The sequence below is a fragment of the Lupinus angustifolius genome, chromosome LG06, assembly GCF_001865875.1.
Source record: "Lupinus angustifolius cultivar Tanjil chromosome LG06, LupAngTanjil_v1.0, whole genome shotgun sequence".
Lineage (NCBI taxonomy): Eukaryota > Viridiplantae > Streptophyta > Magnoliopsida > Fabales > Fabaceae > Lupinus > Lupinus angustifolius.
The window spans coordinates 21,761,533-21,774,083 of NC_032014.1; the positions used below are offsets into that span (position 1 = coordinate 21,761,533).

Genomic DNA, 12,551 nt, shown 5'->3' on the forward strand with positions numbered 1-12,551 from the left:
TGTACTATTTAAATATCATAAATTATAATAGACTTTTAAATAGACTAATAGATTAGACTAGACTTCAAACATATCACATACGACTATAAAAAAACATAAACAACCCAAACCAAACTTACCCTCTAATATGTTAAACATGCCCAACTTATTTGAAAAGGAATGTGAGATGTTTTCACCCTTAATTACCATATCTAAAAGTACTTATTAAATTTTAAATGGATGAGTAAACAATTTTCCCAAAGAAACAAATACTACATCTACTTCTTATTACAATAGAAGTTTTGACTATTTCTATTTTTGTTATTGTGAGTATTTATAATATTTAAAAAAATGAAAAATGTAATAGTTTAATATTTATTTATGGATAGTTTAAAAGTTTTTTATATTATTAGTACATTATACTCTTCACATGTTAAATATTATTAACTCTTAAATAAAAGTAATATATATGAATGATAAATAATATATTGGTGATGTAAAAAACTTTACACAATACATAAATATCAAATTTAAAAATAACATTTGCAGAATTTAAGTGAGAGAAGATGGGGTAAATAGCCTATTAGGGATTACTCACTTTCATAAAATATTGTAAGTGCATGTGATTATTGCTTTAAGCAACTATTATTCTCTTCTTGAGATTCCTAACCAACTTTGTATAATGCAACTCCCTCTTGGCTCATCTATACAAAACTACACCTTGCCATTAGCATATGTGGTGGATCTACTAACACCTATGGCCATCTTCTTACGTGTCACTCTCCCACTGGTTCCGACCTCGAGATAAGAGTCGTACGTTATATTGAGTGATCCAAAATATATTTATTGTTGTTTTGACTGAATGACAACATGATTATTATTTTCATTGATTGAAAAAGTGACTAAGCATTTCTATATATACAAAGGAAAATGGATTGGTTAGTTACTTAAGAAACAAGCAACTAACCCCCAACTACTCTACAAGCCAAAACGACTCCTAACAACCTATAACAAACTTCTTCTAAGAAACATCTAGAAGCAAAAATGAATAAGAAAAGCTCATAAGAAATGCTTAAAAAACAAAATATGCTCAGGCCATAAGAAACTGATGTGTCATGGCCAAGAGCCCATCGGTCAGGACTGGTGCGCCTAGGCTTGAACTGTTGCGCACAGGTTAGATGTGCCACGCCTAGGCAGCCTCAGTCAGAGTTCATGCAGCCAGACTAGGAGAATTCGGTCAGGCTTGGTGCATCAGGCCCTTGGTGCCTCGGTCAGAATCTATGCGCCAAGGCCTGTGTGCTATGGTCAGAGTGTTGTGTAGTGCCTCGGGCTGATGCGCTGATGGCGATGCACTGTCTTGCATGGGTCTCTCATTCCTTTTGTCACGAACCATAATTCCCCGATCAAGGTTGATTATTTCTCGATTATATGATGGTGTTGTTCGGTGAATTTTGAGTTTGACTCGGTCAATTTTTACTTTGGCTCGATCAAGTTACAAGGAAGCTTTATCCTGATTATGTTCAGTCATTGGCTACTTTAATAATATTAGAATCAGCTTGCCTAATGATATGAGTGTAATTTTATATAATCACTAATAATGCAACAAAAATGTTTTTCAGGGTTAGACATATAAACACCCTCATATATGACTATATGAACATTGAATTATTGACAATTGGTAGTCTCTTACTAATTGTTTTCATAGTTAATATTCTTAAAATTTCTTTTTATTTTTTATATTTACCACTTATTATTCTATTCACTATAATTAGGAATTACCTTGAATGAATATTACTTCAATTTTAAATGATATTACGTGAGAAAATTTATAGAATTTAATTATTTGAGAAAATTTAGGTGGATTAAAGATTGTCGACGTAAAAAATAAAGCACATTTGGTTTCAGAAAATACTAATCATACTGATTATTATTAAACTCAGACTGGTTAATGACTCGGTCAGGGTAATGAGTTACTGGTGCAACCACTGAGTCAATGTTTGGACCGGTTAACTCGATTTGCATTAACAATTCTAAAAAAATCAAAATATTATATAACAATATTTAATAATGGTATACTCAAAATTTAAAAATATTAATGTCTAATTAAACAACAAAAAAGAACATTTACTACTATAAAATGACACAAGTAAGTTGATAACATCATCAAACAACATATGAACTATGTTTTAACTACAACAAAAACATACAATGAGTTTAATATTTAATTAAACAATTAAAATTTTGTTATAATATAAACTAACAAATGACAAACATAACTACAAATAAGTTAAAAGTACTTGTTTTTTTTTTACTGAAAAACGATATCAATTTGGTTGTTTTTAAAAAAATATTTTTTTTGATTGATTCGGCCAGTTCAACCGGTCCGACCACTCGAGTCACTAGGTTTAGACTTAAACTAACAGAGTCAACCTAATTTGATAGAAAATTGGTTAGATAAAAGACTCGGATCAGTTAAATGTCTGGTTCATGGTTGAACCGGTAGGACTGGTATATGACATGATTTAATCTCTTAAATTCTATGTGGATACACAATTATTCTACTGCTGTGATTTTTGAAATGTTTTCTGTGAGAAGAATAAATTAAATTTAAAATATGAAAAAATAGATTCAACAAAGGTATACTTATTTCCATAATGTTAAGACATTTTAGACAAATTAAATAAAATACGCTTTATATGATGATTCTATATTTCATAAACATTTTCTTAACCCCAAATAATTTAAATGGCCCACCATCAACAAAATAAAATAATTGTAGCCGCCACTATAGACTGAAAGTGCTAAAACATATAGTCAAAATAAAATACAACATCTTTATTATATTATTAACAAAAATCGCAAATTAGTAAATGAAAATAAAAATATTAATTAGAAATATTAGTGATATTAATTAAAAAATATTTGTAATGGAAAGAAAAATAATTTTAATTAAATAAGTATATGAAATTAATTAGTATAACAAGTAATTATGAAATCATAATGATTAGAAATATTTGTCCTGGAAAAATAATTAAATTTGAAAATGGGATATTGAAATTCGTTTTCGTTTAAACGGTCAATTATATTATTAATTGACATTTTAACTCAACAATCAAAATAGAGAAAATGGTGAATAAAGGTTTTATACCATAAAGTATCATTGACATTCATATGTTAGTACTTATGTACTTTTAAATGAAGATATTAATGCACATTAGAAATGACTAATAATAATGTATGTGTTTTATATATTGTAATATATTATCTATTCATGTATAATTATAATTGATTCTTAAAAAATAATATAAATAAATGGTTGATGATATAATATAAATATTTATATTGACAATGTCTAAATATTATAGTCATAGTCGAATGTGTTTTAATGAGGTTGAACAAAATATTGATTTAATGTTGTAAGATTCTCTATTTATTGTACTAAACAAAAGTTTAAAGGTTTGATTTCCGAAACGACATAAGTTCGTATTCATTTGGACATAAAAGTATTTTTATAAGTTTCATTAATGTTGTATGTTTGATTATTTTGTAGGGGGTATGTGTTGAAAATGTGTTGGATTCAGTGGTTGTTGCTCTTCATAAAGATCCAAATAGAAAGTTTGTGTTTGCTGAGATGGTAATATCTTGTGCTATTTAACTATGTATGTACCCTTTCATTTGGTCACAACTTTGGAATAACTTTTTTGGGTATGAAGTATCCCTTAGCTTATGAGTAAGTATCTAAATATTTTCAGATGCGTGTCTGTCTCTTCTAACAAATTTCAATCCTAAAAATCAGAACTACTTTTTAATTATTTAGGGATTCAGTTAGGCCTTTATACTATTAGATCAACTCGATGTAGTAACTTTGGAATAACTTTGTGTTATAACACAAAATAGTTATATATTGGTCTGTTTTAAATTATAGTGTTTTGGGCATGTTTAACCCATGTCATCAAATTCAGTTATGGGTTGTACTAAAAAATATATTCAGATTTGGATTTCATAATTTAGTTAATTTTTTATATAGATGAAAGATGTCTTTCCAAAAAGAGAATTAAGAGTTTTGGCACATTAAAATTCATTAATTGCTGTTGTGTGTTTATTTTTTATATATAATCGTCTTAATTATATGACAAGCGTTTTTCCATAGATGGTGGACGCTGGGCAACTAGAATTCATGTATGTAGCACATTTAATGAACTGCTTAGTTAATATTTGTGGTCCTGTTTTTGTGTGTGAGGCTGCATTGCATTATATATATATATTTAAATGTGTAATGGAACTTGGTGTTACTTGTCTTTTATATTTATGCATCATAAGTTTAAAGTTTAAATCCTGGAAACACAATCTTTTATGAATATAATATATATATATATAAAGATTTATACACAGTTGATACATTATTTATTAGTATTACTTTTGTATGTATTAATAATGATTAAAATAAATGATTGATAATACAATGATAGTGTATAAAACTCCAACACTCTCATTGCATACATTTTTTTTCTTGTTATTTGATTTCCAGTTATATATATATATAGGAGGATTCATTTACGGTTAAGTTAAACTAGTTATATTCAATCTCATTCATTGATTTTTTTTTTTTAAATCTAACATACCAAATTGGTGAAAATTAAAAGCCATATAAGATCCTTCTATTTTTCTCTCATCACTTATTTCATTCACATATTTAGTCCATTGGATTTAAGAAAATCAACGGACAAGATTGAGTGTAACTTAAATTGATTCTAAATGAAAACCAAAGACAAAACAAAATGAAATGACATGTGTATTATTTTATTTATACGGCAAACAAAAACAAAACTCCCCCTGGTAGAAAGAATCTTGGTTCATATGAGTTATTTAAATTTACTCCATATTTTAGTTATCAATTTTATAGATATTTAATGGTTTAAACTCATTACAGACGAGATTGACCAAACCACTTTGGGTCATGGCTTTAACAAAACCCCTCTTGGTGGATGGCAAATTGACCCCTTTGGACACTCTTCTCTACAGGCTTATCTACTTGGTGCAGAGGTGTGTCCGCTATTAACTTTCTTCAGAAAAATTTAGACTAAAGTTTATGGTTATGTAATTGTTGAGTGTTAACTGTGAATGTTATTGGAAAATATGGTGTCGAACTTTAGGCAACAATGTACTTAATCTTGGTTAAAGAAGATTGGTCTAGTTGATAAGGAATTGGTTCGTTACCCATAAGATTGAGTTCAAATTCTGTTGCCGATTTGAGGACCTTGTTGATGGGTAATTTGTATGTGCTCATAGAGTTGTGAGGCCTGGTCTGACCCTAGTGAGCCCCGAGATCAAACTGACCTAAACTTCGGTTTAAAAAAGTAGTAGATCTTCAAAATGTGAGGTAGGATTAGATCGAATTGATTGGGTTTCGAATAATGTAATCATGTGATAGTAATAGATAGATTGATAAGGATGAGAAACTGATCTGAACATATTAAGTTTGAGAGATAATGAAAATGAATACTTGATTCTCAATGACTGATTGAAGATGTACATTGCCTATTCATCAAGTAACTAAGGTAGTTCTAGCTAACTTAACCGAATCCGGTTACGATGAAATAAAAAGTAGATATAATGCCTATTCATTTTTCCAAATTGTTTGTTAATAACTGTGGAATGCATAATATAATGTGTATGTACCCAAAAAGAATATCTTATCAATGTCAAGAAGCACTTATATTTTTCCTCTGATGCTTTGTGCCTCCAATTTAATGGCTTAATTGTGACTTTTATTTAGAAAATGAATAATTTGATATGTTATGTCTTTGCAGCTTGGGTTTGAATCAGTGCACTTTGCTAGGATTGATTACCAGGATCGAGCAAAGCGCAAAGGTGACAAGTCTCTCGAAGTTGTGTGGCGCGGGTCCAGAACATTTGGTTCTTCAGCTCAGGTTGCATCGGAACCATGAGACATTTATTTATTTAGCTTGAATGACTGATTTGTGTACTCTTCTTTTAACCTTTTCGGCATGCTGCAGATTTTTGCCAATGCGTTTCCCGTTCAATATAGTGCTCCGAGCGGTTTTAATTTTGAAGTCAATAGTAATGATCCTCCATTACAGGTTCTAACACTATAAACAATTAAAATGCAGAAGCCATTTTGCATATTTTGTCAAGCACATAATTTACTGCATGTCGATGTTTACAACTGCAGGATGACCCTCTTCTTTTCGATTACAATGTTGAACAGCGTATCGAGGACTTTATTAATGCCGCTACTACCCAAGTATGTCTTTCTTCTCCAAGAATTTTGTCTATACATGCTGCAATTTCAAATGAGTATATCACTACACTAGACAAGAATGCGGAAATTTAATTTTCTCGTCCTTATTATACTTATGTAGATTATACCTTGCTGAGTTCAATTACATGTTCCTATATGTTTGATCTTATCAGGATGGTAGAGTGAATGCCTTATATTCTACTCCATCTATTTACACCAATGCAAAGAATGCTGCAAATATATCATGGCCACTAAAAACTGACGATTACTTTCCGTAAGGATCCGATATTCTTATGCTACCAAAGTACCTTATGATTGATTAAGTATTAACAGCTTATGCTGCATATTATTTCTTTTAGGTATGCGGACGGACCATTTTCCTATTGGACCGGATTTTTCACTAGTCGCCCTGCGCTTAAGGGATATGTTAGGTTTCTAAGTGGATACTATTTGGTATAACATCGATGTTCTAATCCAAATGAAATCCTTGATTGCTTGACTCTAAGGTTTTTCGAAACAAATCTGAGACATTGTGAACATTTTTGTTATAGGCAGCACGTCAACTTGAATTTTTTGCTGGAAAGAATTCAACTATATCTCGTACTCTTGAACTAGGCGATGCTCTAGGAATTGCACAGCACCACGATGCTGTCTCTGGCACTGCCAAACAGCATACAACTAACGACTATGCCAAACGACTGGCTATTCGAGCCTCTAAGGTCAGCGACTTGAACATTTCCAAATTCCGATTTTGGAAATTTATTCGGTGTCCTGCATTTGTTTCTTTTAGGCTAAAGCAGTAGTTAGTTCTGCTTTGGCTTGTCTTTCTAGTAAGCAATCTGGTAATCAATGTTCAGAACCTGCATCAGCATTTGCTCAGGTAATTTTTCTTCAAATAAAACCAATGAATTTATTTCTCTATTATTGATAACATGTTCTAGGTTTTAATTACGCTTGTCCAATTGTCCTCAACATGGTTTTTAGTTGCATTCTGCAACCATACCATATTTGTGGCTACACTTTTGCAGTTTTTATAGTTTTTCATTGCATCTACATCAGCCTTATTTTTTCAAAAAATTGCAGTGAAGACAAAGTAACCGCAACCGCGACTATAACCCGATTTAAAACCAGTCTTAAAAGACGAAAACATCTCAAAGTAGGTTCTGTCATTGTAAAAGCTACTGATGTATTTGTTGGACTTGTTTCCATCATTTGTCAACCATGTGTTTTTTGCATGTCAAGCTTATAACCATTCTTCGGATAGATTATAGCTATTTGGTAAACAAAAAATAAAGCGAGATTGTAGCTTTCAAAAGCCAGCTTAAGGAAGCAGTTTTCCAAAAACTATAAAGCTCTTCCAATAATTCATGTCTCATTTTCGCCCTCTAATTTTTCGGAAATTTTTACTCCGACCTGAAATAATATTATATGTTCTTTCATGCCATTTAACAAATTTCAGCTAGTTACATAGCTACTTTCGCCAAATAGATCTAATTCAATTAGTTAGCTACACAACAATGATCTCTTAGCTACAATTCCAGCCTTTAAACTAGCTTGACAACTACAACTACAACCTGGAATCTCATAACTATATGCTATTTTTTTCGAAACCGAGTCCTATCTGTGTAGACTATGTAATTAATATCCTATTCTTGATTCTTGAATTGCTTTTGATGTTGGCAGTGCCAAATACTGAACATAAGTTACTGCCCTCCAACAGAAGACAACATTCCAGAAACCAAGAGTTTGGTAATATATATTCATAATTTTTCGTTCGGATCTCGGAATTCTGGTTAAACATGTTATATGATACATTAATGGTTGGTTTTTCAGGTAGTAGTGGTTTATAACCCACTTGGATGGAACCGTACTGATATTGTCAGAATACCAGTAAGTATCTATGATTTCCAATGTAATGAAATTCCAATATCATATACTAAAAGTGACAATTTGCATTAGGTTAATGATGTGAATCTTGTTGTCAAAGATTCATATGGCAATAACATTGAAGCACAGCATGTTGATATTGATGATGTTACAACAAATTTAAGAAAATTCTATGTGAAGGCCTACTTGGGTTTGTCACCTTAGTTTCTCAGCATATATTGGGAATTTTAAGGGTTATGAGAATTAGAATGAGAATGTGGGAGCTAAAACCTTAGTTTCAACCTTAATGTTCTCATTCATTTAAGTTTCAGTATTCAATATGCTTTGTTGGTGTTTCTACTTGATAGGAAAAAGTCGAAATGGATCTATCTCGCACCGCAGGGCTCGGAAAAGTGACAACATTGACATTTTCTTCAACCTCAGGACAACTCAAACGAATGTATAATTCCAGAACTGGAGTAAGTAACTTCACATGTTCATACAGCACAGAAGAATGTTCATAATTTTCGGTTAACTGAGTTTTTAGTTATAATAAAGTTCCATACTAAAGATTACAGACTAAAATACAGTACTAAGTAAATGCTATTTTCAGTCATTGACACAATGTTTACACAACAATTGAACTTCAAAGTTTCATATCCTATAGTAAGAGATTGCTTTTAAGCTTAATTTTGTGTTTGGCTGATAATATAGTCTTTTTAATTCATATGCATGAAATCATTTTAATTCTAAAAGTAATCATAGGTGATAATAATGATATATTCAATACATAGAAAGTAAGTTAATGCCAGATTTTTTCTAAAGGGTGCAATGGAGAATATTTCACATTTTTAAAACTTTCACAGGTTGATATACCAATTCAGCAAAGCTATCTGTGGTATGGTTCTAGTGAGGGTGATATTTCTGATTCTCAGGTATGTGATTTCTTTGCACAAAAATGTGCATTCATTCTAATAACAAATTAAACAAGTAGAGTCTATGCTTTAGTGGTGTGATTCTTGTTGTAGGCTTCTGGCGCGTATATCTTTCGGCCTAATGGATCCCCTCCGACTGTTGTTCCAAGATCAGTAAGTTTCACCTTCTGATCGATTAACATAAAAAGAATGATGATCTAACTTAAAGGGTTTGAGCTGACATAAAGGGTTGAGGTAGATGGCTATACATGTGTTATGTAAACGTAACTCTAATGAGAAGAACAACAATAATTCGAACACAAATCCTGGGGACGTAGGCACAAATTGGCCGAACCTTGTTAACAAATTGTTTGCGCTATTCTCTGTTCTCCCTATTCTCTATTATTTGATTGATGGCTTGTTCCCAACACTGAGGTAAGGTAAGCTGTATTCATGTAAACAGAACCTAATGCTGTTCTCCCTATTCTCATGCATACAATACTAGAAAGCAGTGAGCTTTAGGATCTCACTTCATTGCACTCAAAACTACTTTATAGACAAGAATAGTGGTTAGGCTTTACAAAGACAAAGATCATGCTGAAATTGAATTCACTGTAAGTAACATTGTATGGTCTTGTTAAAGACCACTCTAATCTCTTGCACAAGCCAAATACAATCATCACTTTGAATTGGCCTAATCTGGATTCTGACTATAGAAATAACAAATACGGCTGTGACACGATTTTTTTTATGATGAAGATTGGTCCAATTCCTATTGACTATGGAGTTGGAAAAGAGGTGATCACACGATTGACGACAAATATGGTTACAAACAAGGAGTTTTATACTGATTCTAATGGAAGAGATTTTCTGAAACGGGTAACTCCATACAAATTTTCTTCTTTTTAGTGAAATCATCCACGAAATGACATGTTTTATACCGAAGGTGTATTCTCCATGACGACGGTAGAGGAGTAGGGGAAGAACTCGACGAGCAAGTTTGCTTGAACAGCATTACATGTGAAGGACTAACAGTATGGCAATATCACCAATCAGTTTATACTTTTATGCATCATCACCAATGTATTAATTTGCACTCCGTAACCACAATTGCGGCATCAACATTGCAGTTTCGCGAGTCTCCGCGATTGTGATAAATGCAACGTAACCACAATCACGACTTAAAACATTGATCCTGATTAATGAAATAAATGACGAGTTTATTTTGTCTATTTAAAGACATGGGTAGAAAAACAAAAAACAAGTTATGTTTTCCTTTTTCTGTATATAGTTTATACACAGAATCCTCTCTTTTACTAATACCTCATTCTACATGTTGTATCAGGTAAGAGGAAACTATTATATCAGCATTGAACCAAGCCAAAGAAATACAACTAAAACTCCGAAGGGTAGAGTATACCAACTAGCAAGTACCATTCCGACTTGAAAGTGATATATGTCATTTGTTATGCCGATGATTGCCGTTTTAAAATGCGAATGGAATTGCAGTTGTGGTTAATGTGATTGCAACCATTATAGTCATTGCGATACAAATTGTGGCCATGACGTTGTGAATTGTGTATTTAAAAAAATGTTTTTTGAATTTGATGCGGCCCAAATGCATTATGATACGGTCTAATGTGGTTGTATTATATCCCGATGCGGGCGTATTCGACATCATACTACAACTGCAGGATGATATGGTTGCGAAGGTCACCGACTCACCGTAACTTCAATATTGTGGTCGCATTGTCCACAATTGTTCTTGGATACTACCAAGGTTCTTTTCTCACATTTTTGGGTAAGGAACTAATTCCTTTCGGGGTTTATGTCTGCCCCTCACAACACATATGACTCCCAAGAATCAACCCCTCGACCTCGACCTTGGGGATCAGTAAAGGCCTGATACCACTAGACAAATACTTTATTGGTCACTGTCCACAATTTGAAGCCGCTTATTGTTATTGCTACTTCAACTTTAATGATTGAAGGTAAATACACTATCTTTTACTTCTAGTGCAATTCAGAAGTAACAAGTAATAACTCTCCTTTTGTAACTATATCAATTACAAATACATTCACATCTTTTTTTCATTTTTTCAATGTGGTTAGACAAATAAAGATGCTGTGTATTCAACTTTGGCCAAAGTTGAACTAAAAAAGTTGTTTGCCACAAAAACTGTAAGCTACATATTTAAACATAATTTGGATTAAATTAATGTGAGAAATTGGTTTGCAATGCTTTAAATTGTGGTCACGATTATGTTCACGGTTGTGGTTACTATGATTGCAGTCATTGCTGTGGTTGTGATGTGGATTGTGGTCATTGCAGTGTGAAATATTTTGTAATTAAAAAATATTTTTAAATTTAATGTGGCCTGGTGTGGCCTCATACGTTTGATGCGCCCCAAAGTGGCCATGTGGCCGATTCAATATCACACTACAATTACAGTATGATATGTTGCGACGGTCATTGCAAACACAATATTACCACAGCATATGTCCGCAATTTGAATCAATGCTGGTGAGTCATTCTATAACTGGTTCTTTCATGCAGATAAATGAGTTGAAAGAAGTGAATTTATCAGCTAACCAAGACAAATCAGAAATCAGAAAAATGACATGGAAGGTTGAAGGGGACAAAGGGCAAGAATCTCAAGTAGTTAGGGGTGGCCCAGTTAATAGTCCTGAATTTATTGATGATTTTATTTGAAGAAATTAACATGTTTCTCAAATGATTGCATAATAATGTAAACAATAAGATAGTGAAAGTTTTGATTATCACAACTATATATGTAGTAGTCATCACATTTAACTAATATGTATACAATAAGATATTGAATGATATATATATCTTAGTTTGAGAATATTCTCATTCGAGTAATTTACGTACTAAAATTTCATTTCAGATAAGTAGGTATCAGAAGTGAAGTTTTACTACATGTAATCAAAATTTTTACTTGGTATATAAATTTTGTTAGGTAAACAAGAGTTCTTCACACCTATAGAGAAAGAAGTGAAAGAATAGTCTATCAAAAAACCCTAGAAGTCAATATTAATAATTAAAAAACAAAGACAAAAAATATATTTCTCATTTAAAATTAGGTTTACTTACCATCAACCTGAAGTGGGTTCTAGATTGCGAAATGGAGCATAAATCGACTCGCAATGGCAAGCCGCACCGCTAAGAGCGGTTTCATAACGGGGGGGCTGCCAACCTCCCTGACATCACTATCACACTGCTATTGCGTGCGATTGAACTACTTAAGTATCAATGTTGATATTTCATAGCTGACTTTAATAATTTTTTAATAATGTTTGACAATGAATTTTGTTGGCTGAGTTTGTGGCACCATCTCAATTATGTTATCTTTGTTTGTACCATTAACTAGAGAAAGTGTAAAATAAATAGTGTAAATGAAATGTGATAAAAAGAGGTACAATAAGTGTTATTTTCAACTTGCCATTTCCTACCATAGAATTATTAAGAAGCTGAAAAGTGTAGTATATTAGTGAAGATAAACTACAAG

The 12,551-nt window shown here is 32.1% G+C and overlaps 2 long non-coding RNA genes and 1 pseudogene across 2 annotated transcripts; all 3 read left to right on the top strand.

Annotated features, from left to right (window-relative positions):
- LOC109350525 lies at positions 3,200-9,247 on the top strand (annotated as a pseudogene).
- On the top strand, positions 9,579-9,850 carry LOC109350182. Its single transcript, XR_002108083.1, has 2 exons — positions 9,579-9,635; positions 9,781-9,850. It is a non-coding gene; the product is annotated as an uncharacterized LOC109350182 (long non-coding RNA).
- LOC109350181 lies at positions 11,025-11,633 on the top strand. The gene is made up of 2 exons (XR_002108082.1): positions 11,025-11,202; positions 11,579-11,633. It is a non-coding gene; the product is annotated as an uncharacterized LOC109350181 (long non-coding RNA).